Source organism: Macrotis lagotis, chromosome X (assembly GCF_037893015.1).
Source record: "Macrotis lagotis isolate mMagLag1 chromosome X, bilby.v1.9.chrom.fasta, whole genome shotgun sequence".
In the NCBI taxonomy this organism is placed as follows: domain Eukaryota; kingdom Metazoa; phylum Chordata; class Mammalia; order Peramelemorphia; family Peramelidae; genus Macrotis; species Macrotis lagotis.
The window spans coordinates 309,056,136-309,082,189 of record NC_133666.1 but is presented as its reverse complement, the minus strand read 5'-3'; the positions used below and the strand labels follow the sequence as shown (position 1 = coordinate 309,082,189).

Sequence of the window (26,054 nt, the reverse complement as noted above, 5' to 3'; positions counted from 1 at the left end):
TTCCTGGTGTGCCTGCACTATGGCTCCTGAATCCCTTGTGTGATCTTCTATACTTTTTTACTCTATCTGTATCATTATGAAGATCCTTTAAAAGGACCAGTAACTCATCAACCACCATCACCAGGGCATTTTTTCTGCTCTCCTACTTTGAGGAAGATGACAACCAAGGAAATTTTCTCCACTGATGTACCTCCCATCTACCTCTTTTCCTTTTCTACCACCTTCCAGGGACTGGAAGAGTTTAGAAGTTATTATACCAATGACTTCTGAGTAATTGACCTTTCCCCCATAGGAATTATAAGATTAATGATCTAGAGCCAAAAGAGAACTCAGAAGCTCAGTCTACAGTGAGAAAACTGAGGCACAGGGAAACCTAGGGGGAAGTGGGATATGGAAGCTGTCCTATATCCCAAATGAACTTCTTCACATCTTTCCCCCCTCCCCAGAGGCAGCCTCTCTATCTCTTATTCCTTCAGCCTTCCAACTCTGTGGGGCATAGGAATTGTTAGCTATGTAATTTTTTTAAAACTTTTCATCCCTACAATCCTAACTCCATACACCTACTTTCCTCCCTTTTAATTTTGCTTTTCCACTTCCTTGAAGCTCATGCCTAACCAGTATTTTTACTCCTTTGCTTCTGAAGACTGCTGTGCTGAGTCCTAAGCCCACTGTCCAAATTTTTCCCTACTGACTCAATCATTCTTGCTTTTTCTCTTTTAATGAACCCCAAATTTCCCCAGGCTTTCAAAAGGTACATTATAGCTGTTTAGTACAGTGGACAAAGTCTTTCAACATGAAGTAGGGGATTAGTTGCATGACTTTGGACATGCCACTTCATCTCTGGGCCTCAGTTACTATATAAAATAAGGTCACTTTATCTCGTAATCAGATTTGAGATCTAATGTAATCTCATTTTATAGATAAGGAAATGGTGACTCAAAATCATCATGTGACTTGCCTAAGGTAAAACAAGTAATAAACTGCAGAATTGAGCTTTGAACTCAGGTCATCTAATTTCAAATTCAACTATATTTTAACCTGCCTAAAGGAAGTGGTTGGACCAGATGTTAGCTTGGGGGAGCCTTCCAACAATAAACAATTTCTTCAAATGTAAAGTGAGGTATTTGGATTAGATGAATGCATAAGGTCCCTTCCAGCTCAAAATCTATGCTCCTGAGATCTATTTAAAAACAATGTTATCATCTGTTAATCTATGAAATTCATGGCAATCAACCAAGTATGGATTAGTGAGGGAGGATGTGGGGAGGGGTGATAAGAGGTAGAGATCCAAACACACAAAAATCCAGACAGCCCTAGTATCTAAATTCCCCCATACCCCTGTGATGTTAAATATAGACTCAGTGCTTTCTTTTCCTGAGGCAGAGATACAAGGTTCTTTCAAGAAATCACTCAATGAAGTTGGTGTGTCTGGGTTCTTTAGCCTGAATGGAAATAATGAATTAGATAAGAATGAGAACCAACAGTATTAATAGTTCATTTGGAACTATCCAAGTTTCTCCTTTCTTGATCAACCCCCACAGAAGTCAGTGACTTTCAAGGTCTCTCTGAGGAGCTGCTCCATCAATTAGCATAGATCTTGTAAAGTTACATTGAATGACATATTTGAAAAGATAATTTTCTGTACTTGACTTTGTGGAAAATTTCTGGTAAAAGCAGCAACAGCAGGATAAAGGTGTCCACCCACATAGAGTTTTTTTAACACGTCAGCATATGGTTTCTACCATGAGGGAGATGGGGGAAGGAGAAGAGAAGGTTCTCAAGGGCTGAAGAGGTAAAAGGAGGGAGGGCAGAGAAAGAAACATTTATGAAAACTGAAGAACAAATGTTCTGATGCTTCATATGGCTTTGGTGAACACCAGAATATTAGCTAAGTTCACTGTGGCTTAGATGTTGCTTCTCTATAAAGATAAGTAAGTATTGTAAAGTATTCACAACCACATGAAAGCATGTTCCAGATCACAAATAATAATAAATGCAAGTCAAAGCAACTCTGAAGTTTCACCTCATACTTTGCAAACTGGCAAAAATAAAAAAAAAGACAACAGTCAATGTTGGAGGGGTTGAGGAAAGAAAGGTATATTAATGCATTGTTGGTAGAACTGTGAAATGGTTAAAGCAATTTAGAAATATCCATACTGTTTGGACTATAGACTCCAGTGAGGAACATTAACCCCAAGGAAGCCATAGAGAAGAAGAAAGATCCCATATATTCCAAAATGATTTTAGCAAAATATTTATATTTTTGTGATAGCTAAGAATGGGAAACAAAGTAGATACCCACCAATTGAGGAATAGTTAAACAAATTGTGGTATATAAATGTAATGGAATGTTATTGGGCTGTAAGAAATGATATGTATGATAAATACAATGGAGTTTGGAAAGATCTACATGAACTGAAGCAGAGCCAAGAAAACACTATATACAATAACTACAGCAATGTAAATGAAAAGAATAAGCCAAAAAAAAATCAAAAACAAGTGTTACAAAAATAAGATCAAGCAGGACTTAAAAGAAGAGATATGAGAAGATAGTCTCAATCTAAAAACTATATTATAAAATGGCAGTCTTCACAATTGTCTGCCTAAGAAATAGAGAAGTGGATCAGTGCAATAGATTAGGTATAAAAGAAATAGTAAATGAATATAGTAATATACTATTTGATAAACCCAAAGATTAACTTCTGGGATAAGAACTCACAAAACTACTGGGAAAACTGGAAAATAGTATGGCAAAAACTAAGCATAGACCAACATCTCACACCCCATACCAAGATAAAGTCAAAATGGGAACAGGATTTAGAGATAAGCCAATTAAAAGAACAAGGATTAAGGGGAGGCTAGGTGGTGCAGTGGATAGAGCACTGGCCCTGGAGTCAGGAGTACCTGAGTTCAAATGTGGCCTCAGACACTTAATAATTACCTAGTTGTGTGGCCTTGGGCAAGCCACTTAACCACACTGTCTTGCAAAAAACAAATAAAAAAAACTAAAAAAAAAAAGAACAAGGAATAGACTATTTGTCAGCTCTATGGAGAGGGAGGAGTTTATTACCAAGAAAGAGATAGAGAACACTAAAGATAGCAAAATAGATAATTTCAACTACATTAAATTAGAAAAGGTTTTTGCACAAATAAAACCAATGCAACCAAGATTAGAAGGAATACAGAAAGCTGGAAAATGATTTTCATAGCTAGTCTTCTGATAAGTGCTCATTTCTAAAATATAAAGAGAAGTGAATCAAATTTATAAAGATGTCATTCTCCAATTGATAAATGACCAAATGATTTGAATAGGCAATTTTCAGATGAAGAAATTAAAGCTATTTATAGTCATATGAAAAATGCTCTAAATCAATATTGATTAGAGAAATACAAATTAAAACAACTCTGAGGTACCACATCACATCTATCAGATTAACTAAAATGTCAAAAAGTAATTGTGAACTGATCCAACCACTCTAGAGAATAATTTGGAACTATTCCCAAAGAGTAATAAAACTATGTATAGCCTTTAATCCAGCAGTACTATCACAAGGACTATCTAAAAGAGATCATTAAAAAGGGGGAAAGACCTACTTGTTCAAAAAATATTTATGACGGCTCTTTTTGTAGTGTCGAAGAAGTAGAAATTGAGGGAATGCCTGTCAATTGAGGAATGGCTGAACAAGGTATGATATATGAATGCTATTGTGTACTCTTGTTCTTCAAGAAATAATGGAAAGACTTGCATGAATTGATACTGCCAGGAAAACACTGTACTCATTAACAGCAACATTGTGAGATGATCAGCAACAAAGGATGCAGCTCCTCCCAGCAGTTCAGTGATCAGGGACAATCCTGAAAGCCCGGTTATGGAAAATGCCATCAATATCCAGAGGAAAAAACTATGGAGTTTAAATACAGAGCAAAGCATACTATGATCACTTTTAAATTTTTTTTTTTATGTCTTAACTTTCTTTCACATGGTTGCTTTTCCCCTTATTTCTAATTCCTCTTTCCAAGATGACTAATACGGAAATGTGTTAAGCATACCTGTACAATTTATTGTATGCTGTCATAGAGGGGGGAGGGAAGGGAAGGTGATAGAAAAGCATGGAACTCAAAAACTTTCAATAGGATGAATGTTGAAAACTACCTTTGCATGTAATTGAGAAAAATAAAAATTAAATTAAAAAAAAAACTAACCCCTTTGTGGAGGTGATAGGTCCACAGGTGTTACACCTGTTTTTTGACTTTTTCCAGTGTATAGATAAGTTATGCTGATTTATTTTCATCTCTAAAATGAATTTATTATGTCATAGGGTTCTCTATGTTGGGTAGGAAAGAAAGGGATACTTGGGATAACTATGATGATGTAAGAAATAGAAAATGTCAATAAAAACTTATTTTATAAAATAATAAATATGAGGCCAAAAATGATATGAGTAGGGATAGGGGTAGGAAACTGGTATGATTGTCAAGGAAAGGTTTCATATAAGGTGGCACATCTCAAGTTGGGCTCTTAAGGGAAGGAGAAAGTTCAATAAATAAAATGAGTAAGACCATTCCAGGGATAGGGCTCAACATGAGCAAAGGCCCAGAGATTGAAAAGAGGAAGAAGAAAGCCTTGCACACAGCATTTCAGGTTCTGATAACTTTAAGGGAGTCAGGGCCAATGCATCTCAGGTCAGAAAACTTGTACTGTTCCTGAATGTTCTCTCCCCATGGACATCAAAAAATGGGTGTTTGCGAAAGGAATGAATCTTAGGATCCCTGCATGGAAGCATTAACAACACAAAAGCTGGCAAATTTCTCTTGAAATTTTATGCCTAACACATGTTCAGTTGTGAGCAAAGGGGTGATAGTTGTGTGGAGTATAGTAGAAAATCAATTAACAGACATTTATTAAGCTCCCACTGTTTCCTAAACTCCAATAGTGTCAGTTACCACATCATAGCTGAGGATACAGTGCCAAAAGGGAAATAATCCCTCAGAAAACATTCTAATCTGAGAGTTGAGACATTGTTGACTATCTGAATTTGGTTACTGATTTGTTGCATGATCCCGACTAAACAAGACACTTATTTAACTTTGCTTAGACTCAGGTTGCTGCTTTGTAAAATTAGGAGGTGAGATTAGATAGTCCTTCGGTACCTTTCCAGATCTCAGATTGTACAGAGTTGCCATCTCTTTTTACTAAAGAGGTCTAGGAACTCTTGCCCTTATCCTCTTCCCTATCCTCTTTACCCTAGAATTTGAGGAGGTAGCAAACTGTCTATTTCATAGGAGGTGAAGGTGAGAAGGGTCTAAACCCAGGTCTTCTTCACTTAGAGTTCTCCCAAGCAAGCTATGTTGGAGAAACAAGATGGGCAGCATCATTGGAGAAGCTGAAGAAGAAAGGGGAAATGAGACCTATCACTATATCCTATTACCCTTTTGACACTTATGCAGACTACTTATGATTACTTACACAGAGGGCAGGAAGATGGAACAGTGGACAGAGCTCTGGGTCTCCATTCAGGAAGATCTGAATTCAAATTTGATCTTGGATACTTACCATCTGGATGACTCTGAGCTAGTCACTTAGCCTCCATTTGCCTCAGTTACCTCATCTGTGAAAGAGGGAACATAATTGCACCTACCTTTCCAGAGATGCTGATAATATTAGAAAATTGGAAAGTTTAGCACAGTGCCTGGCACATAAGTCGTTATAAATATCAGTGTTGTTATTGTTCAGTCATGTCTGACTCTTCTTGATTCCATTTGAGGTTTTCTTGACAAGAGTAATGGAGAAGTTTGTCATTTCCTTCTCCAGTTTGTTTTACATGAGTTGATGATGAAACTGTGGCAAACAGGATTAAGTGACATGCCCAGCATCACACAGCTAGTGTCTAAGGCCATGTTTGAACTGTACCATTTAGCTATACCATAAATACTATCATTATTAATAATATTAATCTTAATTATTACTTTCAATAATAGTTGTCTGTCTTTAATAAGCTTTTCAATTCCTGTATTACAGAACTGTCTTAATAGATCCCAATGCTGTCAAATTTTTTAGTTTATGTAGGTATATCAAGGGAGTTCCCTGATGAATTTAATTAGCTTATAAGGAGGTGAGGCTTTGTTTGTAGCAATGATTGTTTGGGCATGTCTCCTTGGCACCTCTTGAAGTTTAGGTTTGGATGGCCTCTACTACTGTGAAAGGAGCCACCTGCTTGGGCTGGCCTATAAAAGGATACCTACAGACCTTTTTGATCTTTTTATTCTTCTTCCTTCCAACAAACGTAGGATCAGGATCTGTGTCCTGGCTTTTCCCCTCCCTATTTACTTGAGCATTAATGGCTGTCTTGGGGCAAGGCATATGGGAGCCATATGCTCTCAAACACATGGCAGTCATGAAGAGGAGAGCCATGTGGTTTGAGTGGTGAGAAAGAATGAATGCCAGTTTCAGGAGTATGGAAGTTTTCTTCTCAAGGGTTACCTTTCTAGCAGCCTCAACTTAGAAAGTTTCAGAATCTAAACTTCAGTCTTAGAAGATAGACTTCCTGGGCAGTGATCCTGGAATTTCTGATTGTGGAATCTATATTTTGAGCTACAAAATGGGTATTTCTAGGCAGCCCCTGTCTAGAGAAATGCTTATATAGTATCATGGGCTTTGAGAGGAGTCTGGCCTCTTAGTGAGAAGGGGATTTCCTAGTTAGAGTCTGACTCAGGGAAAGAGAACATGTTCTTGCATATGGATCCCCAAAGTGGAATAATGGCAAGGGAGCAGACTCTTACCAGGAATTACTCCAACAGTGTAAGTTGTATGAAAAGGTGGGTTATCTGTCAAACAACCTCAAATATATTTCCCCCTTTCCAAAGATTTCTAGAGAGTGATACAGCCTTGCCTCTATAGAAATTTTCAAATTTGTTTCCTTTCTGAGGGGAATCCAAATCACAGGGTGATTCTAGGTGGTTGGAGGCTTTAAGAATGCTATGGAAAATGGGACTTAACAAAGAGGGACTATATTGGTTGTTTATGGATTACTGTGAGTACAAGTGTCTGTTGCATTGCTAATAGATTACTTGCTATGTATACTTGTGCTGGGTACTATGGTAGATACAAGGAAAAATAAGAGATGTTTGGCTCATAGGGGGAAAAAATACTTTATAAATGTACAAAGCTATGGGCTCACAAGAACCATGTCTCACTTTTTCCCTTTAGCTCATTATGTCCTTTCCCATACTTTACTACCCAAATGAAAATGAGGGTTAAAAAAAAAGTCCCTTAGATCCTATGGATAAGAACACACACACACACACACACACACACACACACACACACACACACACACACATTGGGTAAATTCTGCATTTGCAGAAAATGCAAAAACATGGAAACACCTATTGTTCCCACTTCTTCCCCTAGGGAAAAAGAAGAAAAAGTCTGATTCCTTGAAAAGTACAGTGCTCCTTTTAAAGAAGGAAATACTGATGTTCATAAAGAGGAAGTGACATGCCCAGCACAATACAGCTAGTAAGTAACAGTGCTAGAATATGAAGCCAGATCCTGTGAATGAATGAATAAATAGCATTTATGTGCTTAAGACATGCCAATTACTGTGCTCAACCTGGAAATACAAATACAAAAATGGAGATAGCCCTGCACCACAACAAGCTTATTTCTAATATGGGGAGACAACACAAATAGGGGAGTGATTCCTGGTAGTCCTTGGGGAAGATGCCATTTTGGACAAAAAGTCACTGAGATTGTGCCTCAGGTTTTAAATTCAATGTCTTTTGGCTCCTTCTATTGCTTAAAAGGGAGAGAAAAGGAAAGAGAAGATAGTTTCCTCACTTCATATTCTGGTAGTATCCACTACCTGGTACCTCAAGCTCATCAGAGAGAATCCATGTCCAGTACAACCTCATATTCACACCAAAGATAAAATGCAATTAAAATGGCATTCCATTATCTGTTTACTGAAAGCCCCACTTGAACTGCTCTTATCCCACAGGATGGCTCCTGTGAAGAAGAGTCTCGCTAATGTGCCTATCAGCAATCAATTGTGTTCTAACCACATGCACAATGGGGTTTCCCTGCTGCTTAATTCCCAACACCCCCCCCACACACACACACAGAATAGATGCTTTCCATTCACTTACACCTAGTGGGCTATTCTCAGCAGCCCCCTGACCCCAAACTGGTGTAGGACAGATGAAATGTCTTTCATCTTGGGGTGGGGTTGAGGGTCTGGATGAGGCTTACTCCTGCATAGGGGTCATTTCACTAATGGACATGGACCACTTCTTTCTGCTTAGTCTATTTCTAACTCTACCCTGGGCTCTGGGGAAGGAGTTAGTTAGCTTGGTTTGTGTTTCCTGATTTAGTATCTCTTTTATATCACTTAAGGTCCCATGGTGATACTTTAGTAAAAGGGAGTCGGTGGGGGGGGTGGGACTGGGACTACTTCCTTAGGCTTGGTATACTCACGGCTCTCTAATTGAGCAAGTGAACAAATGGAGTGGCCCACCAGTAATCATCAAGGCTGCCTGAACACACAGAGGAAGAAGAAAGGGCAGGTATTGACTGGGGTGAAGAATCCCCCCACCCACCCACTATACAACCATGCATTTCTCTTGAACACAGTAAAAGATAACCGATCTTTTTTGAACTTTTTCAAGTAGGTTGGAAGAGGAGGCTGCAATGAATCTCCTGTCCCCCTCTTTGACCATCCATAGTCATTTTTTTTTCCTTTAAAACTATCCTCAAAGCTCACTTCATCTAGGAAAGTCTTCCTCAGTTAACCTACTCTGAGCTCTGCCCATTCTTCATTCTGCATCATCTTATCAGGCAGATGTTCAGTCTATCCTCTGTGCACTAAATAGCTCTGTAATCTTCCCAAGTTCTTTCATCTATGTCTACTTAGCTGCTCACACTCAATTATACTGAGAGTTTCCATTAGTGACTATTTCTGGGATTTAAACATGGTGGTATTAACAAGATAACCCCAAAACTGTGTTCTGTGATCTCAAATTAAGGAAAATTGCACAATTTATTTTGTGAAGGTCATGTAAATATTCCCTCCATCTTCATCTCTTCCCCGTTCTTGTGAAGAATACTGAATTGGGACCTGGGTTATAATCCTGACTCTATCATTACACTGTCATTTCAGGCAGGTTAGGTAGTATAGTGGATAGAGCACTGGACTTGGAAGCAGGAAGCCCTGAGTTTAAATTCTACTTCACATCTGTGTGATTTTGGATAAATCACTTTAACCTTTTTCAGCCTCAGTTTCCTCACCTGTATGTAAAATAGGGATAATAATAGAACCTACCTCCCAGGGCAGTGGTTAGAGTATATTTGTTAAGTTCTTTGCAAAGTGAAAAATGCGATATAAATGCTTATTATTATTATTATTGTTTAGCCATTTTTCAGTCATGTCTAGTCTTTGTAATTAATTCTGTTTGGAGTTTTCTTGGCAAAGATAATGGAGCAGTATACCATTTCCTTCTCCACTTCATTTTACAGATGAAGAACTGAAACAGAGAGGGTTAAGTAACTTTCCCAGAGTCACATAGCTTGTTACATTTTTTTTTAGTTTTTTTTTTGTAAGGAAATGGGGTTAAGTGGCTTTCCCAAGGCCACTCATTTAGGTAATTATTAAGTGTCTGAGGCTGGGTTTGAACTCAGGTACTCCCTGACTCCAGGGTCGGTGCTTTATCCATTTCGCCACCTAGCTGCCCCCCAGAGTCACAAAGTTAATAAGTGTCTCAAGACTAGATTTGAACTCAGGTCTTCCTTTCTTCAGGCCCAGTACTCTATCCATTTGCTACTTCAGTCTTCAGATAAATGCTGATAGCTATTATTATTTCATTCCCTCTGGGTCTCAGTTTCTTCACTTGTCACATGAAGGGGTGAGATTATATGATCCAACCATAAGCCTTGGATTTGAATTCCAACTCTGCTATTTATTGCCCATGTTACTAATCTTGGGAAAGTCATGTTACCTCACTGAAACTCTAAAGTGGGTGGAGAACTAGATGGCTACTATGGTTTCTTCTAACTCTGTTAACAAAACTAGTTGTCTCCCTGGGAACAGCTAAGTGGCACAGAAGATAGAGTGCTGATTCTTCTTCCTGAGTTCAAATCTGACCTTAGACAATTAATAAATCTTGGTCAAATTACTTAATCCTGCTTGCCTCAATTTCCTCATCTGTAAAATGGGCTGGAAAAGTTAATGATAAACTACCATATTATTTTTTGAAGGATTTCATTTCAAGGAGGATGCCCTGGTTAACTTGCTTTTATTCCTCTCCAGGCTGGTGCTCCTGACTCCCTGGATTTTCTTTGTCATGCTGCCATATTGAGAATGTTTCTCTGTCCTCTCTACCCTTGCTTCTCAGCTTCCTTTTCCAGGTCTTCCTACCTTAGAATGTAAGCTCCATGAGAGCAGGGGCAGACTTTCTTTTTGCTTGTATTCCTATGGCTTAGCACCTTGAGTGGCCCATAGTAAGTGCTTTACAAATACTTATTGACTGACTAGATGTTTTCTAAAGACTCTTTTGGTTCTAAATTCTATGATCTTAGTGAAACAGAGGCCCCAGGGGGATGAAGTGATTTGTCCAAGGCTTGACTGAGCACCTCTTATGTCTTCAGTCCTGTGATAAACACTGTGGATGATACAAGATGAGGAGAATATGAATTCCAATGAAACAGCTAGAAAACCATTAAAAACTAACCTGGAAGTTAGCCAACTATAAATAATATGGGAGGTCTGAGAAACTGAACATTTTTTTTAAAGAGGCAGGGTGGTTGGATAGTGATAGGATGCCAAAATGAAGAAAGGAGGAGGAGGAGGAGGAGGAGGAGGATGAAGAAGAAGAAGAAGAAGAAAAGGAGAAGGAAGAAGAAAAATCATGTTGATGAAACATTAAAAAAAAAAAAGACCAGAAGGAAATTCAGAAGGGGATTCACAGAAATGGCAGGTTTTTTAGTTGTAGTTTATTATTGTGTTAGATTGTGTTAGATTGTGTTGCTTTTTTACTAATGGGTAGTTTAATATTTGTTGTTGTTCAATCATATGTAACTCTATGGGGGTTTCTTAGCAAAAAACTGGAGCTATTTTCCATTTTTGTCTCCAAAGTGTCCACATTTTGCAGATGAGGAACTAAGGCAAATTGCTTAGTTACACCGCTACTAAGTATCTGAGATTAGACTTGAATTCAGATCTTCCTGACTCCAAGTCTGGTGCTTTATCCACTGTCCTACTAAGCTGCCCCTAAAATTAATATTCTCTTTGAAAATTGATATGTAACAGAACTTCACAATTTCATATGTTTTCTTCTTTTCTCTTTTCCCTTATATAATGAAATGTCTGTATTTGCTGACACTTCCTTGATCTGAGATGCTAAACAAGTCACTTAACTTCTTCTTGCCCTGGGCCACTTTCTAAAGCTTTAAATACCTACTTGCATTAGTTGAAGGAACTTGCTCACACAGAGAGTTTCCCATATTTAGATAAATGAAAGATCCAGTCTCTCTGCTTTATCCCTAGCACCAGTTATGTTTGTTGACCTTTATTTAGTTCAAAAGAAAAAGGGCAATCAAGGAAGGGATTACAAAGGAAATAGAAATTAAATAATTGCTGGCTGAGGTTATTTCCATGGATTGATTGTATGTGGACACTGGTGAGTTACCAGCACTCTGACAACCATGCTTATGTTCATGTTGTTGTGCCCTTGTAGAGAAAAGGGTCCCCAACAGCATCTTTTCTGTCTTATGATTCTAAACTCTCCCTCTTCCATGTGCCAGGTTTTGGGATGGGGTTGTTTGGAATGTCCACTCTGTAACCAGAGCTCTATTAGGAGAGTGAGCAATTACAACCTTCCATTTTTATCCTTCCTGACCATCACTACCACTATCATCATTGCCAGCATCACCATCATCGTCATTGTCATCAACAGCCATTTATTGACCTGTGGTATCCACAGCAGTGTGGAGGAGATGAAGAGCTCCCTATAATAGAGTCCCTGTCTTCTTTTGCTGACATAAAAGTTAGCTATAATAGAAGGCAGTATTTGCTGAGTGCTCAAATGAATGATTCAGATAATAAGTACTATAGGCATTCAGGAGGGAAAGATTACTGTGGGCTGAGTGAGGAGCCGTGCAGGAGAGGAGCTTACAAGAAAAAGTGGATGAGAGAGAACCTTTTAGGACCTTTAGAAGGAAAGATTTGAACAAAAGGAAGTTTAGGGATTTGGAGACTCTTGGGTTAGTTGTGGGGATAAGGAGAGTTATTTGTCAGAATGCAGGTTTCAGGGGAGACAAAAGCCACCCCCCCAATCAGGATACTCTGAACTCTCCCATGCCTTGTCCTAAGATAATGCAATGCTCTGACTCTGAATCTTTCTCCTCTCTTCTATAAAAACTTACTTATTGAGCATCTCCTTATTTATCTCAGTTGCCAGACAAGAAAGGATCAGAAGAATTCCCTCACACTAAGATATTAATGGGTGATAACAGTTTAATATGTTATACCTCCTTTGGGGTATTTGACTGGATTAGGGGAATGGTGCTTTTAATTTGAAGAATGGCTTGTTAATGGTAAAATCTCTGGCCACAGACTGATGAGGGCAGAGGGGTGGCATCACGACCCTTCTCAATTCCGTGGTACTACAGATTTGGGCCCCCTGTTTTGGTCTCTATATATTTAGAGTTAGTCCTGAATGGACACCCTGGCAGATAGGTAGGAGCCCCTGAAAGAAGGGTACCAAATTGCCGAGGAATCTGTCATGAAGATCATTTTCCGACTTTTCCAATCAGAGCAGCCTATTCAAAATGGGATATGTCTGAATATGTGTGGGAGGGGAGAGGGGGTGAAATGGGAGGGGGATGTGGGAGAAGTAGGCCCCTACAGTAAGAGATGCATTTGCATTCTCTTCCTCCTATAAATGTGGTCTGAGCTAGGCAGCCAACCTCCTGGCCTCAATTAGTGGCTGCCTGGGGGAGAGGGAGATAAGCCGGCACTGAAGGACCGAACTCTAACAACATCTCTGCAGATTTATTATTTTTTCCTCACACACACGATTGACACGACAAGCCAGCCCCACGGGGAATGGAGTTCACGTGGGCCAGCTACTGGAGGAAGGAGAGGAAAATGAGGGAGGCTTGGACCCTGTGAAGATGGCTCCTTCCCTGAATGGACCTGAGCTTGAACGGCTAGTGCAGGGGGAGGAGGGTGGTCATAGGGGAGGGGGAGATAAGGATTCTAGGAAGAGACTCTGTCCAGTCCCCATTTCCCTCCAAATCATTCCTATAATGGCTTGTCCAAGGAAATTATCTCTGGGGGAAGTGTGAGGGATTGTACACATCTCTTTTCTGCTTATCCTCCCTCCAGGGTCCACACTGTTACATCCAAGTGTTTAATGAAATACTTAGAGGGGTTGTCTGCTCTCTCTCTCTCTCTCTCTCTCTCTCTCCTCTTACATACACACACACACACACACATATCCCTTGTCTCATCAGTCTAGGTATATTTAGGGGAAAAAATCCTCATAAATTGCTCTATGACTTTGGGCAGGTACTTGAAGGTTTATGTCAGGTATATCTGTGGTTTAAATGAGGATTAAATGGAAGCCAGACCCTGGAGTCTGATGAACTGACTTTTCCATATTCCATATTCCACTTCTAAGGCCTTAAGTAAAATGAGGAAGTTGGAATAGATGGTTTCTGAGGATTCTTCTAATTCTAAATCTATGATCCTATAACTTGCCCTATGATCCTGGGTAAGTCTTGTATTTTGGGGGTTCTAGGTCCTTCCTCATCTGTGTGATAAGGGAGCAAGACCAGATGACCTCTTTGTTTTTTTCCAGTTCTGACACTCTATGATTTTATTATAACTATGAAACTCTTCTTTTCAAAAGATTTCTAGACCATCTAAGTGATGGTCCATCTATTTCAAGGCAAATAACAATATTCCAATATTAAAGAAAGATTATAGAGTTCATATAGAGATGGCAGCAATGGGCTTCGACCAGTAAGTGATTGATGAAATCAATGTTTTCTCCAAAGGACAGTTCAAATGCTGCTATAATAAAATCCAAAGGATAATGCTAATAATTTTTTTCTGGTCCTGGAAGCTGTTAGGGTTTTTTAATTATTCAAAAACTATTTGTTTTGGCCTTCAAGGTCCTCTACAATATTATTCCACTCTCACTCTCTGACTTTCCACAACTCCCCAAGACAAAATGAGATAATGAGTATTAAGTTTTGCAAGCTTCTAAGAAACCATATATGAAATGCACATATATGTTTATACAGACATGAAATAAAAGTTCCATCTCTACATATGCACATGTATGAACAGCACAATGTCTGCAGCAGAGATCGTGTTTAATGTTTTATCTATCTATGTATGTCTGTTCAGATGTGTTTGTTTGTGTTTACATTGCATATATATATGAAATGAGATATACATCTCTCTATATATACACATATGTGTCTATATATTTATATATGCACTCAAAGATGTACATATATATATGTATATGTAAAGCCTCTGATGCTTTTATCCTTTACAAATGAGATCAACAAATCTCTTTAACTAATGGTTTTAGGGAGTTGCATGGGTCACTGAAAAGTGTCTGTGATAAGACCAAGCAGCCCAGGTAGGTATCAGAGGAAGGATTTAAATACAGATCCTCAATGACTCCAAGTCCAGACTTTCCACACTCCTTAACTGTCTCTCAAAGGGCTACAATGATTTTGGCTATTACTGATTCTCTCCTCTAGTAAAGTCTACCTCTTCCTTGTCCCCACAAATGTTCATTTCTAATCCCTTAGATTTTTTTCCCCTACCTGCAATACTCTTCCTTCTCTTTTCTGTTTTAAATAACTTCAAAGACCAAAGATAGTCCGATCTCTAATGTGAAGACTTCCTGGGTAAGGATGCCTGAGGAGGTAGTGAGTCCTTCAAATTAGAGATCTACAAGCAGAGACTGGATGAACATATTTTGAAGAAATTCCTATTCAAGAATGCCTTGGACTAGAAGGGCTTTGAGTTACATCTGTAACTCTGAGATTCGCTCTATGGATCATCCCAGCTCAGGATGATTTCTCCCTTCTCTGAATGCTTGGTGTTTGTCTAATTAGACTGCCATTCAGCTCATACATTGCCTCACATGGCTAGTTAATTTTTTCTTGTGTTCAGCCTCTTAGTATCTGATTTGTAAACTCCCAGAGGTCTGAGCAATTTTCTTATATTTCTTTGTAGTCTCCTCAGTACCCAGCTTACATATGCAGTAAGCACTAAATAAATGCTCACTGGATGGATGGATGGATGGATGGATAGATGGATGGATGAATAAGTGATCCAGAGCTTCAGAAATCCCACTGTAGAATTTGCCTGATCTGGCATACTGACTGAATCCAATAGAATACATGTCCCTGGGTGGCGCTAAGCAAGCATTCATCTATCTTGCCATTCTCCCTGCTACTTTCTGTTACAAAATATTTCCCCATCAAATTTGCTTCTTACCTCACAGAAACCAAAAGAACAGAGAAAGGAGCAATTTATTGAAATTAGAATAGCTTGTCACATTCCAGCTCCTCAATATACAAACTTTCTAAACATGGAACTTTATCTGGGACAGATGGTTTTGAAATACTAGTCATTATAATAATCCCTTACAGGTGTAGAGCACCCTAACTTTGTTAGGATCCTCTGCATCTATTATCTCACACTATCCTCACAAATCACTTTACAAAGTAGGTGGGGCAGAGATTCTTAAATTTTTTTTTGATAGGTAAGATATGATGAGGTTAAGAGTTATATGTCATATAGTTAGTAAATGTGTGAATTGGGATTTGACTCCAGCTCTTCCATGCTTTCCATAAGATACTAACTTCAGTGTACCTCACTCAAAATGAACAAATGGAATTAATCCAAGATCTTGGAAATTAGAATTTTTTTAATGACAAATGGGAAGAGAACTCTTAATGGAGTACAGAGAGACTTGAGTTATAGAATAAGAATTGTGAGGTGTGTAGGAGAGGGCAACCTGCCCTGCTAGCAGGACTATTCTGGCCATCTTGTTGATTCTACCTCCACATTATCTCCACATGTCTCCTGCACACAACCATCACCTTTCTGTAGGCCCTTATCACCTCTCTCCTGGATTTCTGCAGTAGCTTGTTAATTGTCACAAGTCTCCTCCACAATAACAAAATGATTGATTCAACCATGTCTTCTCTTCAAGAAACTTTATGACTTCTACTTGCCTCTTGTTATTGTCCAGTCACGTTGTTTGACTCTTTGTAATCAAATTTGGGATTTTTTGGCAAAGATACTGGAATGGTTTGCCCTTTTATCCCCCTCTCCAGTTCATTTTATAGATGAGGAAACCAAGATAAGCAAGGTTAAGTAATTTGCCCAGGGTCAAGGCAGTAAGTGTCTGAAGCTAGATTTGAAATAGCAAAGATGAGTCTTCCTGAAAGCAGACCCATTCTGGTGCTCTCTGCATATGATGCCACTTAGCTACTCACCTTTTAGAATCCTTACCTTCCTTCAAGACTCAAGTACCACTAAATACCTAAGACCTTTTTTATTTACCCTAGCTTCTACTGCCTCCCTACTAAAATTACCTTAATAGGGACTAAACCCTCAAATATACTTTCTACATATTTATGTATGTTTATCTGTGTACATGTTGTTTTTATTGATAGAGTATATAAGTTTTTTGAGGGTAAGATCTATAATTTTTTGTCTTTCATCCAGAATAGTAACTGCCACCTAGCGAGGACATAACAATGTTGTTTGATTGATTGGTTCCTATGGTATAAATGGACACAAACAGGTTAACAGACTAATGGAGCATCATTCAGGGAAAAGAGCATTTGATTTGGAGCCACAGGACCTCTTGCCACTTTCACATATTATTTGTGTGATCTCTGACAAGTCACTTAAATTATCTGGGCCTCAGTTTCCTTTTTTGAAAAAAGAAGAGGAGGTGCTTTAGATGACACCTAATAACTCTTTTAGTTTTACACCTATAATTCTATGATGTGATCTCTTAAGTTCATTCAAATCCCTATTTCCTGTGACTATGCTTGCAAATCATCTTTTTTTCATCTTAAACTCATAATTTAGGCCAAAACTCTCTATATGGAAGAAAATGTGCTGACAAGTAGGCATTGGCATCCTAGTCCTTTTGGCAGTTTTAATATCGCATTTTCCCCCAATTACAAATAACAATCATTAATCTATTTTTTTTAATTTTGAATTCCAAATCCTCTCTCTTTCTACCTCCCTCCCTGAGATAGTAAGCAATTTGATATAGGTTATATATGTTCAACCCTGAGCAACATTTCCATATTAGCCAAATGTTTTAAGTATAAATCATTTATCTGGCAAATCTTTTTCAGTTAGTCCTTTATGAACTTGGTTCATATGAGTCCCTCTCTCAGATACTGATCATGACTGATAAAACCAACTCCCTACACACAAACTAAGCTGAGAATCCTTCCCTAAGACCCCTGGTGACCCTATCAGACCCTCTTTGGTCTTGCCTAAGATAGTCGTTGCTCTCTCTCTCTCTCTCTCTCACACACACACACACACACACACACACACACCCTCTCTCTCTCTCTCTTATGAAAAAGGATTTATATAAGAAAGAATTTTTATAGCAACAGAGAACAGATCAGGGTATTACTTAGAGGTAGTGAAGAGTGAGGAAGGAAGTCTTTCCTGGTGCCCTTGAAATCATGCCATTTGATCAGGAACCCCATAAACCTAAATGTAAGGCATATGCCACTCTATCCAAAGCTTCCCACTTAATGAATTTTTCCACATCTGAAATTCCTTGCTACCACACTGGGCAAGGTAACATATAGCAACCTGGTCAGAACCATGCAACAAAAGCAAGAACCCTGCCCTTCCTGGGCTCTCTCTAAGGCTTGCTGCTTTAGGTACCAACTTTATTTCATCTTTTCATAAGTAACTGTTAACCGAGAAGCATTACAGGAAGGGTATTAAAAAGGAGAAAAGTTGGCGGAGAAATATATTTTTTTCCTGGGGGAAAAAAAAGACCCTTTTGTTACAAACTCTTTTGGAGGCTGACTCAAACTGAGGACATGCAGAGAATTAGGCTCTTCCAAATTAGTTACAAGGTACTCAGGGCTCTTTATTATTCATTCTATTAAAATCAAAATATTAGCTAATGCTTCTCACCCTTGTCAAAAAGGGCCTGACAACTTCTCTGATGCATTGTCCTACTTGAAAGCAAAGAATGAGTTCTTTGAAGAGAATACCTTTATCAGACCCATTCCAGTCTCTATCACACGGCGACATACAAATCTTGACCTGCTTTGTACCTGATAGACGTTAGAGGCTTGGGGATAAGGCTCGTGATCCAATCACTGCAGCTCATCATTTCAGTCTCTGGGCAGGGGAAAATTATCCAGGAGCCTAGACTAGAAAGCTTGCCATCACTCCCTGAAAACCCCTGGGATTGGCTTGGTAGTTAATTGACAAGGGAAACAGGGGAGAACTGCCCTGTCTCCAGTGGCTTCTCCCTTACCACCAGCATGGGCAATTGGGAGAGAGGATTTGTCATCAGGGATGAGTCAAGCACTGAAGCAAACAAGGCTTAACTTTTTTTTTTTCAAAAGGACTTTGCATCCTCCCACTGGATGGTCACCTTTTTCTCCAGAAGGAATACTTTAATCACAAATCCCATTTCTAGATATACAAAATCAAGTCTGGCAGCAGGTACTACTCGTCCATCAATTTATTTATTCATGCACTTAATAAGCATTAATTGAGCTTCTACTGTGGCCAAATATCGTGGGAATATACATATGCATATAAAGAAATTCATATACCCATATACTTACATTTATATATTCATATACATATATGTGTATCTACATAGGCACACATATTAATACAAAATATATATCAAGTAAATAAAAAATAAATTGTAAAATACTAGAAACCAGAAGGTTCAGGAGAAGTTTCATGTAGGAGGTAGCATTGCTGCTGAGTTTTGAAGAAAGGGATTATAAAAAAATGGCAGCTAGGAAAGAGAACAAAAGCTTAAAGCAGAGAAGACAGAGACTCTAGACAGTAGAAATAGGCCACATTGCCTGGAATGTAGAATGGGTAAAGAGGAATAATAGGTAATAATCCTGGAAGGGTAAACTAGAGTCAGATTGTGAAGGGCTTTTAACAAGTTTTGGAACACAGGATTGCATTTCATTTCTCTTCAGTATCCTAGGTTAGGTTTTGCATGGGAGCAGAAGGATGAACCAGATCAAATGTCAGGGGCTAATGGCTCAATGGTCAATATAATTTTATCTAATTCCCCATTTTACAGATGAGGGGACTGAGGCAGACAGGGTTAAGTGACTTGTCCAGGGTCATGTATCTAGTAAGTAAAGACCACTGAATTCAGATCTAGATTCTAGTCTCACCTTTGATTTGCTGTTGTTTTTGTTATTTAGTCCACTGGTTTTGTCCAACCCCCATGCAAAGATACTGGAGTGTTTTGCCATTTTCTTCTCGAACACATTTTACAGATAATGAAACTGAAGCAAATAGGGTAAAGTGGTTTGTTCAGGTTCACACAGCCAGTAAGTGCTTATGGTTGGATTTGAACTTCTTGGTCCCTGATCCTTGCAGAGATCTATGGGATCAAAGTCAAGTTGCTTAACCTCAGATGGAGATATTAATACTTGACCTACTGATCTCACAGGATCATCTGAGGAAGGGGTTTCTGTGGTTTACAAAGAACTGTATAAATTGGAGCTATAGTCATTCTTCTTATTATCTTCAAGTCAGACCACTGAACAATGTACACCATCAATCCCATAGACCTCAGGCCCAGCAAGTACAGTAATCCAAGTGCTAAAATGAAAGGAAAAAAAATTCTCCTTTCTTTGTCTTTCAGTTGTTTTTATATTTCAGATCCTACTTCAACATTTTTCTTAACCTAAACCTGAATGTGAACTGTACAGCTCTGATTCTAACCTACCATTTCCAGTGGAGAACTTTGAACTCCTTCATGTCCAAACTACCCCACCGGCATCAGCTAACAGGTCATTACCTTGTGTCCTAAAAATTCTATGGAGTAATAAGGAAGCTCCATGAATTTGATGTTTTATCAGGTGGCATATTGGGAAATAGATGTTATTTCAATCAAGATAATGATTTTATTTCTCTGTTGGAAATGATTATTTTTTTCCTGTGGCAGAGAGTCATCACCAAATTTCATTTAGGGAACTAAGATGGGCAAGTGGCAATTGAATGAATTTCCTCATAACCTCAGAATGGGAACATGAGCAGCAATGGAACATTCAAGGAAACAAGAAGAAACAGACACATCAAATTGCAAAAAGAAAGATATCATTCTATTTCAGCATTTGCAGACACCAGACAAAGCTGATGAGACTGAAACCCAAGAGATAAGTACTCAATATGTGCCGGAAGGCAGCAATTCTGCTAACTGAACAGCTCGTGTAATATTTGGATTGTTTGGCACGGATATCAGAGAATGATAGACCCATAGAATTTTAGTTCCAGAATAGATCCAAGAGATCAACTGCTTCCCTCTGCTATGCTTCTGCTTGAATACTTGTAGGGATCATTAGGCAATCCATTTTATTATTTGGAATAGCTCTCCTAGAAAGTCATGGGAAAGATCCTCTGTAAAGAGTGAGAAAGTTTCCCACATAATAGTAAAATTGAATTATTAAAATTGAGAAGGCTTTGATAATATGCTAGATTAAATACATATTCTTTGATTTTTTGGTATATGCTGGAAGTCAAGGACTTTTTAAAGCAAACTTTGGAATATTCTACTAAATTGAAAAGGCTTCAGATATAGACCTGAAAATGGACTTTGATCTGAAAACCAACTTAGAGAAATGTGGATAAAATCAAAAGTAGATAGGAGGTGATGCTTTTTTGGTCATGGCAGCTCATGAAACTGTCATTTGAGAAGAAGGAAGGAAACAAGGATGTGCTTTACAAATATTATCTTCTTTGATACTCAGCACAACCCTGGGAGTAGGTGCTTTTATTATCACCCCCATTTTACAGTTGAAAAAAAAATGAAGTAAACAAGGTTAAGTGACTTGTCTAGGCTCACATAACTAGTAAGTTTCTTCTTTACTCCAGACTCAGAGTTTATATACTGTGTCATTAGAAAGTAGTGGGGTGCAATCTACTTTAGTGGGCCAGACATCACCCCAATGAAATCTCAGGTCTTTAAGTATTATTTAAAGATAGTCATTTGTATATGTCTTATCACCCCTTGTTATTTGGTCATTTTAAAGTCATGTTCAACTTTTCATGACCCCTTTTGAAATTTTCTTGGCAAAGTTACTAGAGTGATTTGCCATTTCCTTCTCCAACTCATTTTACAGATTTTACAGGAAAGTGTTAATAGGATTAAGTGTCTCCCCTAGGATCACGCAGGTAGTAGGTGTCTGAAGCTGAATTTGAACTCAGGCCTTCCTAACTCCAGACACCCCACTAAACTATAAATTCCATGAAGATGGGCACCCGATCTATTCTAAAATTTATCTCTTCTGATCAACTCTGATATACTTGGCTGTTCTTAGCAATGCAGTGAATAAAGACAATTCTAAAAGAAGGATGGAAAATTCCATCCACATCTAGAGAAAGAACTATTGTGTCTGAATGCAATACTATTTTCACTTTTTTAAAATGTTATTTTTTTCCTTCTCATGGATTTCTTCCCTTTTGTCCTGATTCGTCTTTCACAATATGACTAATATGGAAATATATTTAAAAATAAAATATAGTAAAATGCATCTCTCCCCTAATGCCGAATATAGAATTCTTATATAGCAGGCCTTCAATACTCTTACAAAAAGCACTGAGTTTTCACATGGAAGGTGCTCAATAAATCCTGGGTTGAAATGTTGACCTGAATTGTGTTAAACTATATCCAAATAGGAACAGTTAAAACATTTAGCAAAATCTCCCTGATTCATAGTAACTGGAAAGCCAAACCAATTCAATTCAGGAGAAAACTTGAATTATAGACTGGATTTGAAGGGGGGGGGGGCAGCTTCATTCTGTTCAAATGCTAGAATACAGTAATTCAAACTAAGTTGTTGCCTAATAGAGCTCTTCATAGGGGACTTGCTCTAATGAATTGATGAGTGACTCATTATTAGCATAGCAGTTGTTCTGTTATAAATGGCCCATCTAAGGTGCTTGAAGATATGTGGGAAGTTTGATAAGCATTTTAAATATTCCTCTAGGATCTTGTTTGCACTGTGAATTTGTACTCTCTCTGAAGAAATTGTTTCTCTAAGCAAAGGTTAAGTTTTAACCTAATCCCAATGGACAAATGATCACAAATTCTGAATTAATGGAGCTTGAATGGTTGACGATTCACTAGAATACATGATATTCAGTCAAAGTTTGAAATATAAGAAGCACCATCATTTTCAATCACAGCAGAGTTTGAAATTCATGATTGCTTATTTTTAGCCGCTCTATATCTCAAGAATTTTAACTTGAAAATCACTGCCAGTACAGGTGAAAATGACATTTAACTCTGCCCCCTGTGAATGGAATATTTGGAAGCTCCAATTTTGGGGATAAGACCTTGGAACATTATGCTTCTGCATTCTTTGGTGGCAGTTCAGCAGTCTCTCTTGTCTCTTCTCCACCCCCCACCCCCACCCCATACTCTTTACCTATGACAATAGCTTCCCTTTCTATCTAGTTTTCCAAAGAACCTTTTTCCTTGGCCAGTCACCCATGAGAAACTCAATTACAAACCATGAGAGTAAGCTTCTGATTAGTTACAAACCAAATTAACCCCCCCCAAAAAAATCTCATAGCCAGAATTGAGGGCAAAGAATTGGACCAAGGTTATTGATTTCTATACAGGTAATGATTAGGACACACTACAATATCTCTAAGGGGTTCTAGATTCTCAGAAGAACTTATTAGTCAAGTCTTGAGTTCTTCAGGAACAAGGATTCTTAATATTTTGTATCCTAGACCCCTTTGGTGAAGTCTATGAACCACTCAGTATAATATTTTTAAATGCATTAAAATGTATAGAAGATGAAAGAAATGAATTATCTTGAAAGTTATCATAATATATATTTTTAAAATTCATAGACTTCAAGCTGAAGTTTTAGAGTGAGAAACTAACTATATGTTAGTTTTTGAAAACCTAGTCATCTATAAGTGACATTCAGTGTCTTCTATCTATCCCTACATTCCATTCTCAGCCTGATCCCCCACAAAGATTTAGCCTTAGGTCAGTCTGCCTACACCTCTGTCCTTTGCTTACTTATACTATCTCTGTGGCTGAAATCTTTCCCCCCAACTCTTCCCTCACACATACCCTTTTAAAAATCCTTTTCATTCTGCAAGCCCATGCTTAAGTAGCTTTTTCTCCTGCGGTCTTCATGGTCTATTCCGGTCCACATTGATCTCTTTATTCTTTAAACTTCTGCAACCTGCACTGTCTGCAGCAGGCAATCTGGAACTTGATTATGTACTGTCCCTTGTGTTATCTAATTGCTTCATGTGAGTATGCCTTATCTTTTCTATTAGATTATAATTGCCTGTAGTCACTAAGTGCCTGTGCTACTTTTGCATTCCTCACAGCCCCCATTATAGTGTTAGGTATTCAGTAGGCACTTAATAAATTCATTCTGATTGTCACTGAATAGGTTGTGTAATATAGTATCTCTTAGTTAAACAGAATATTAATTTGTCAGAATATTCCATACTCTACTTTCCCTGGATGAATGGGATGCTTAGAGCCATTTTAGCATCTAACTCAAACTCAGATTGATTTTTTAAAATGAGAATTATAAGGTCCTATCCAGGATTCCAAATTCAGTTAGATGGTAAAAGATACATTTTGTTCTAATTATTTTTAAGAATTCTCCCAATTACCAGTGACTTCTAGCATTCTAGCACATGTTTGAGATCTGATCCTTTTTTTTTTTAATTTTGTAGTTTTTGTTGTGGTATGACCTGTCACAATGAAAAACTAAGCCAGAATCTACCTTAATTACTCTCTCACCTTTGCCCCACCCCCAAACAAAGGATCTTTTCTCTGGGGAATAGACCAAGTCTTCCACAATGTCCTAGTTAAGTAAGAAAGGAAGTCATCTCACTTTTATAAACCAACTGGGCCAGATTCTCTATCATCTTGGTAAGAACCTGCATTCAGAGCCATCTGTCTAATTCTTCTAAAATTCAGCTCATTAAGAAGTGCTCCAAGTGTATTAACTTGTTTCCAAGAAGCGAAGGATACCTCTGAAAACAGGCTGTGAAAACTGGCTCCATCAGAGACCTGTCCTTCACCAGGAAAAGGAGAAAGAAAATTCCATTTCCCAGGGGCATTGTTCAATCACAGACCCTCCCCAAGGAACCAAAATTCATACTCACAAGCAACCTGGTCTTAGTCTCAAATTTCAGACCCACAGTTCCTTAGCGAACCTGATCATTTCCTGCAAATAGAAGAAAGGGAAGGGAAATCATATCAGCATCTGTTGTGGGTATCTTTCTGTGGCTACATGGATGACCTCTGCCCTTCTGCACCTTTTTCTCTATATTCTATCTTCCCAGCAACACTCTTATGAATCTCCCAGGGTTTGTTTCTTACCAATCAAGTGGACAGAGCCCTGCTTCATGCACAATCACATACACCTACGTACTCCTCTATGTGTGTGAGACACATCTCTCTCTCTCACACACACACACACACACACACATGCACGCACACACGCATACACACACACCCTTGACACTGTGCCTTTCTTAGATTGACCAGCACATCCAATTCCCCAGAGGCTCTCACGAATCTTCCTACTCCAGGATGAAGCTTACACTTCTGTAGCATGGAGTTGCCTAGCAACCCCGTGCAAGAGACTCTGAAGGCCTTCCTAAATTGGACCTTAACAGCACAGGGCATCTCCTTGTACAGCTGCCTGAATCTTAACAATCTGCCTCTGAATAATAACATGGAGGTAATTGCAATTCACGGACCCCAAACTACATTTAAATAATGTTCAAGTACTGACACAAACCAACAAAGGCCAGAGATGTCATAGTGGAGTCTGGCGTTTGGCTGGTAGCTCCTGTTTTGTGCAGGGTGGGGAGGGGAAGAATGTGAAGGTGAGGGGGGAGAAGATGGAGAGGGGGATGGGGGAGGTGAATTAATGACAATACCAAGCTGAACACCGAATGTTCCTGCTTTTTTTCTTTATAGTTTCACTACCTTAATGCACTATTGTGATATTGAGAACAGGGTTGTCCTTTAGTCTCTTCTGTGCACAAGGATATGCTGTTTGTTCTTTCCCTCTTTTGTCCCATGTATGACTAGATTTCTTGACTTTTAATAAGTGGTAAGAGGTGTATTTGTGTGTGTGTGTGTGTGTGTGTGTGTGTGTGTGTGGTGTGTTTCTAACTGACCAGCACAAAGGCACTGGGTCAATGTGACTAAGAACAAAGACAGGGCTCCAAGCTAACACAGATTAAAAAAAGGTGGAGTAGGGTGGTGGTAGAATGGGGAATTGGGGAGAGGGATAGAATGCAAACTCCGTTGAGACCCCAGATTGTTTCTTTTTTTTGCCTTTGAATTTCCAGTGCCTGGCACAGTCATTGGCACACTTAATAAATGATTCTTGAATTTCCTGAATTGAACTGAAATGGGAAGTGGGAGACTAAGGGGTTGAGCTGAGGAGCTTCAGACCAAGGAGAGAGAGAGAGAGAGAGAGAGAGAGAGAGAGAGAGAGAGAGAGAGAGATCCATGCTCCATTTGTGGCTAAGGTTGATGGGAAGAAAGAAGTTTTCTCAAGTCACTAGAATCTCAGAAATATGTAGAACATGGAGAGATAGCAAGTTGCCATTCTTGCAGCAAAAGCTGTTAGTGTCGGGCAGATCCAGCTTGATCATTCTGAAAGCCTGAAGCACTTTTTTTTAAAAAAAAGCTCAACATTCCCTCATGTACTAGAAGCATAATGCATAAGTTTCTATACAAGTTCCAATACAAGACTTCTG

The 26,054-nt window shown here is 38.6% G+C and overlaps 1 protein-coding gene across 2 annotated transcripts in view; it reads right to left on the bottom strand.

The window, feature by feature from the left end:
• ZBTB7C (zinc finger and BTB domain containing 7C) overlaps positions 1 to 26,054 on the bottom strand; it is a 406,995-nt gene that overhangs the window by 199,230 nt on the left and 181,711 nt on the right. For both annotated transcript variants that reach the window (XM_074205874.1, XM_074205875.1), the window contains one exon: positions 24,441 to 24,502. The gene's annotated coding sequence lies outside the window, so the exon portion shown is untranslated. The remainder of the gene's footprint in view (positions 1 to 24,440; positions 24,503 to 26,054) is intronic.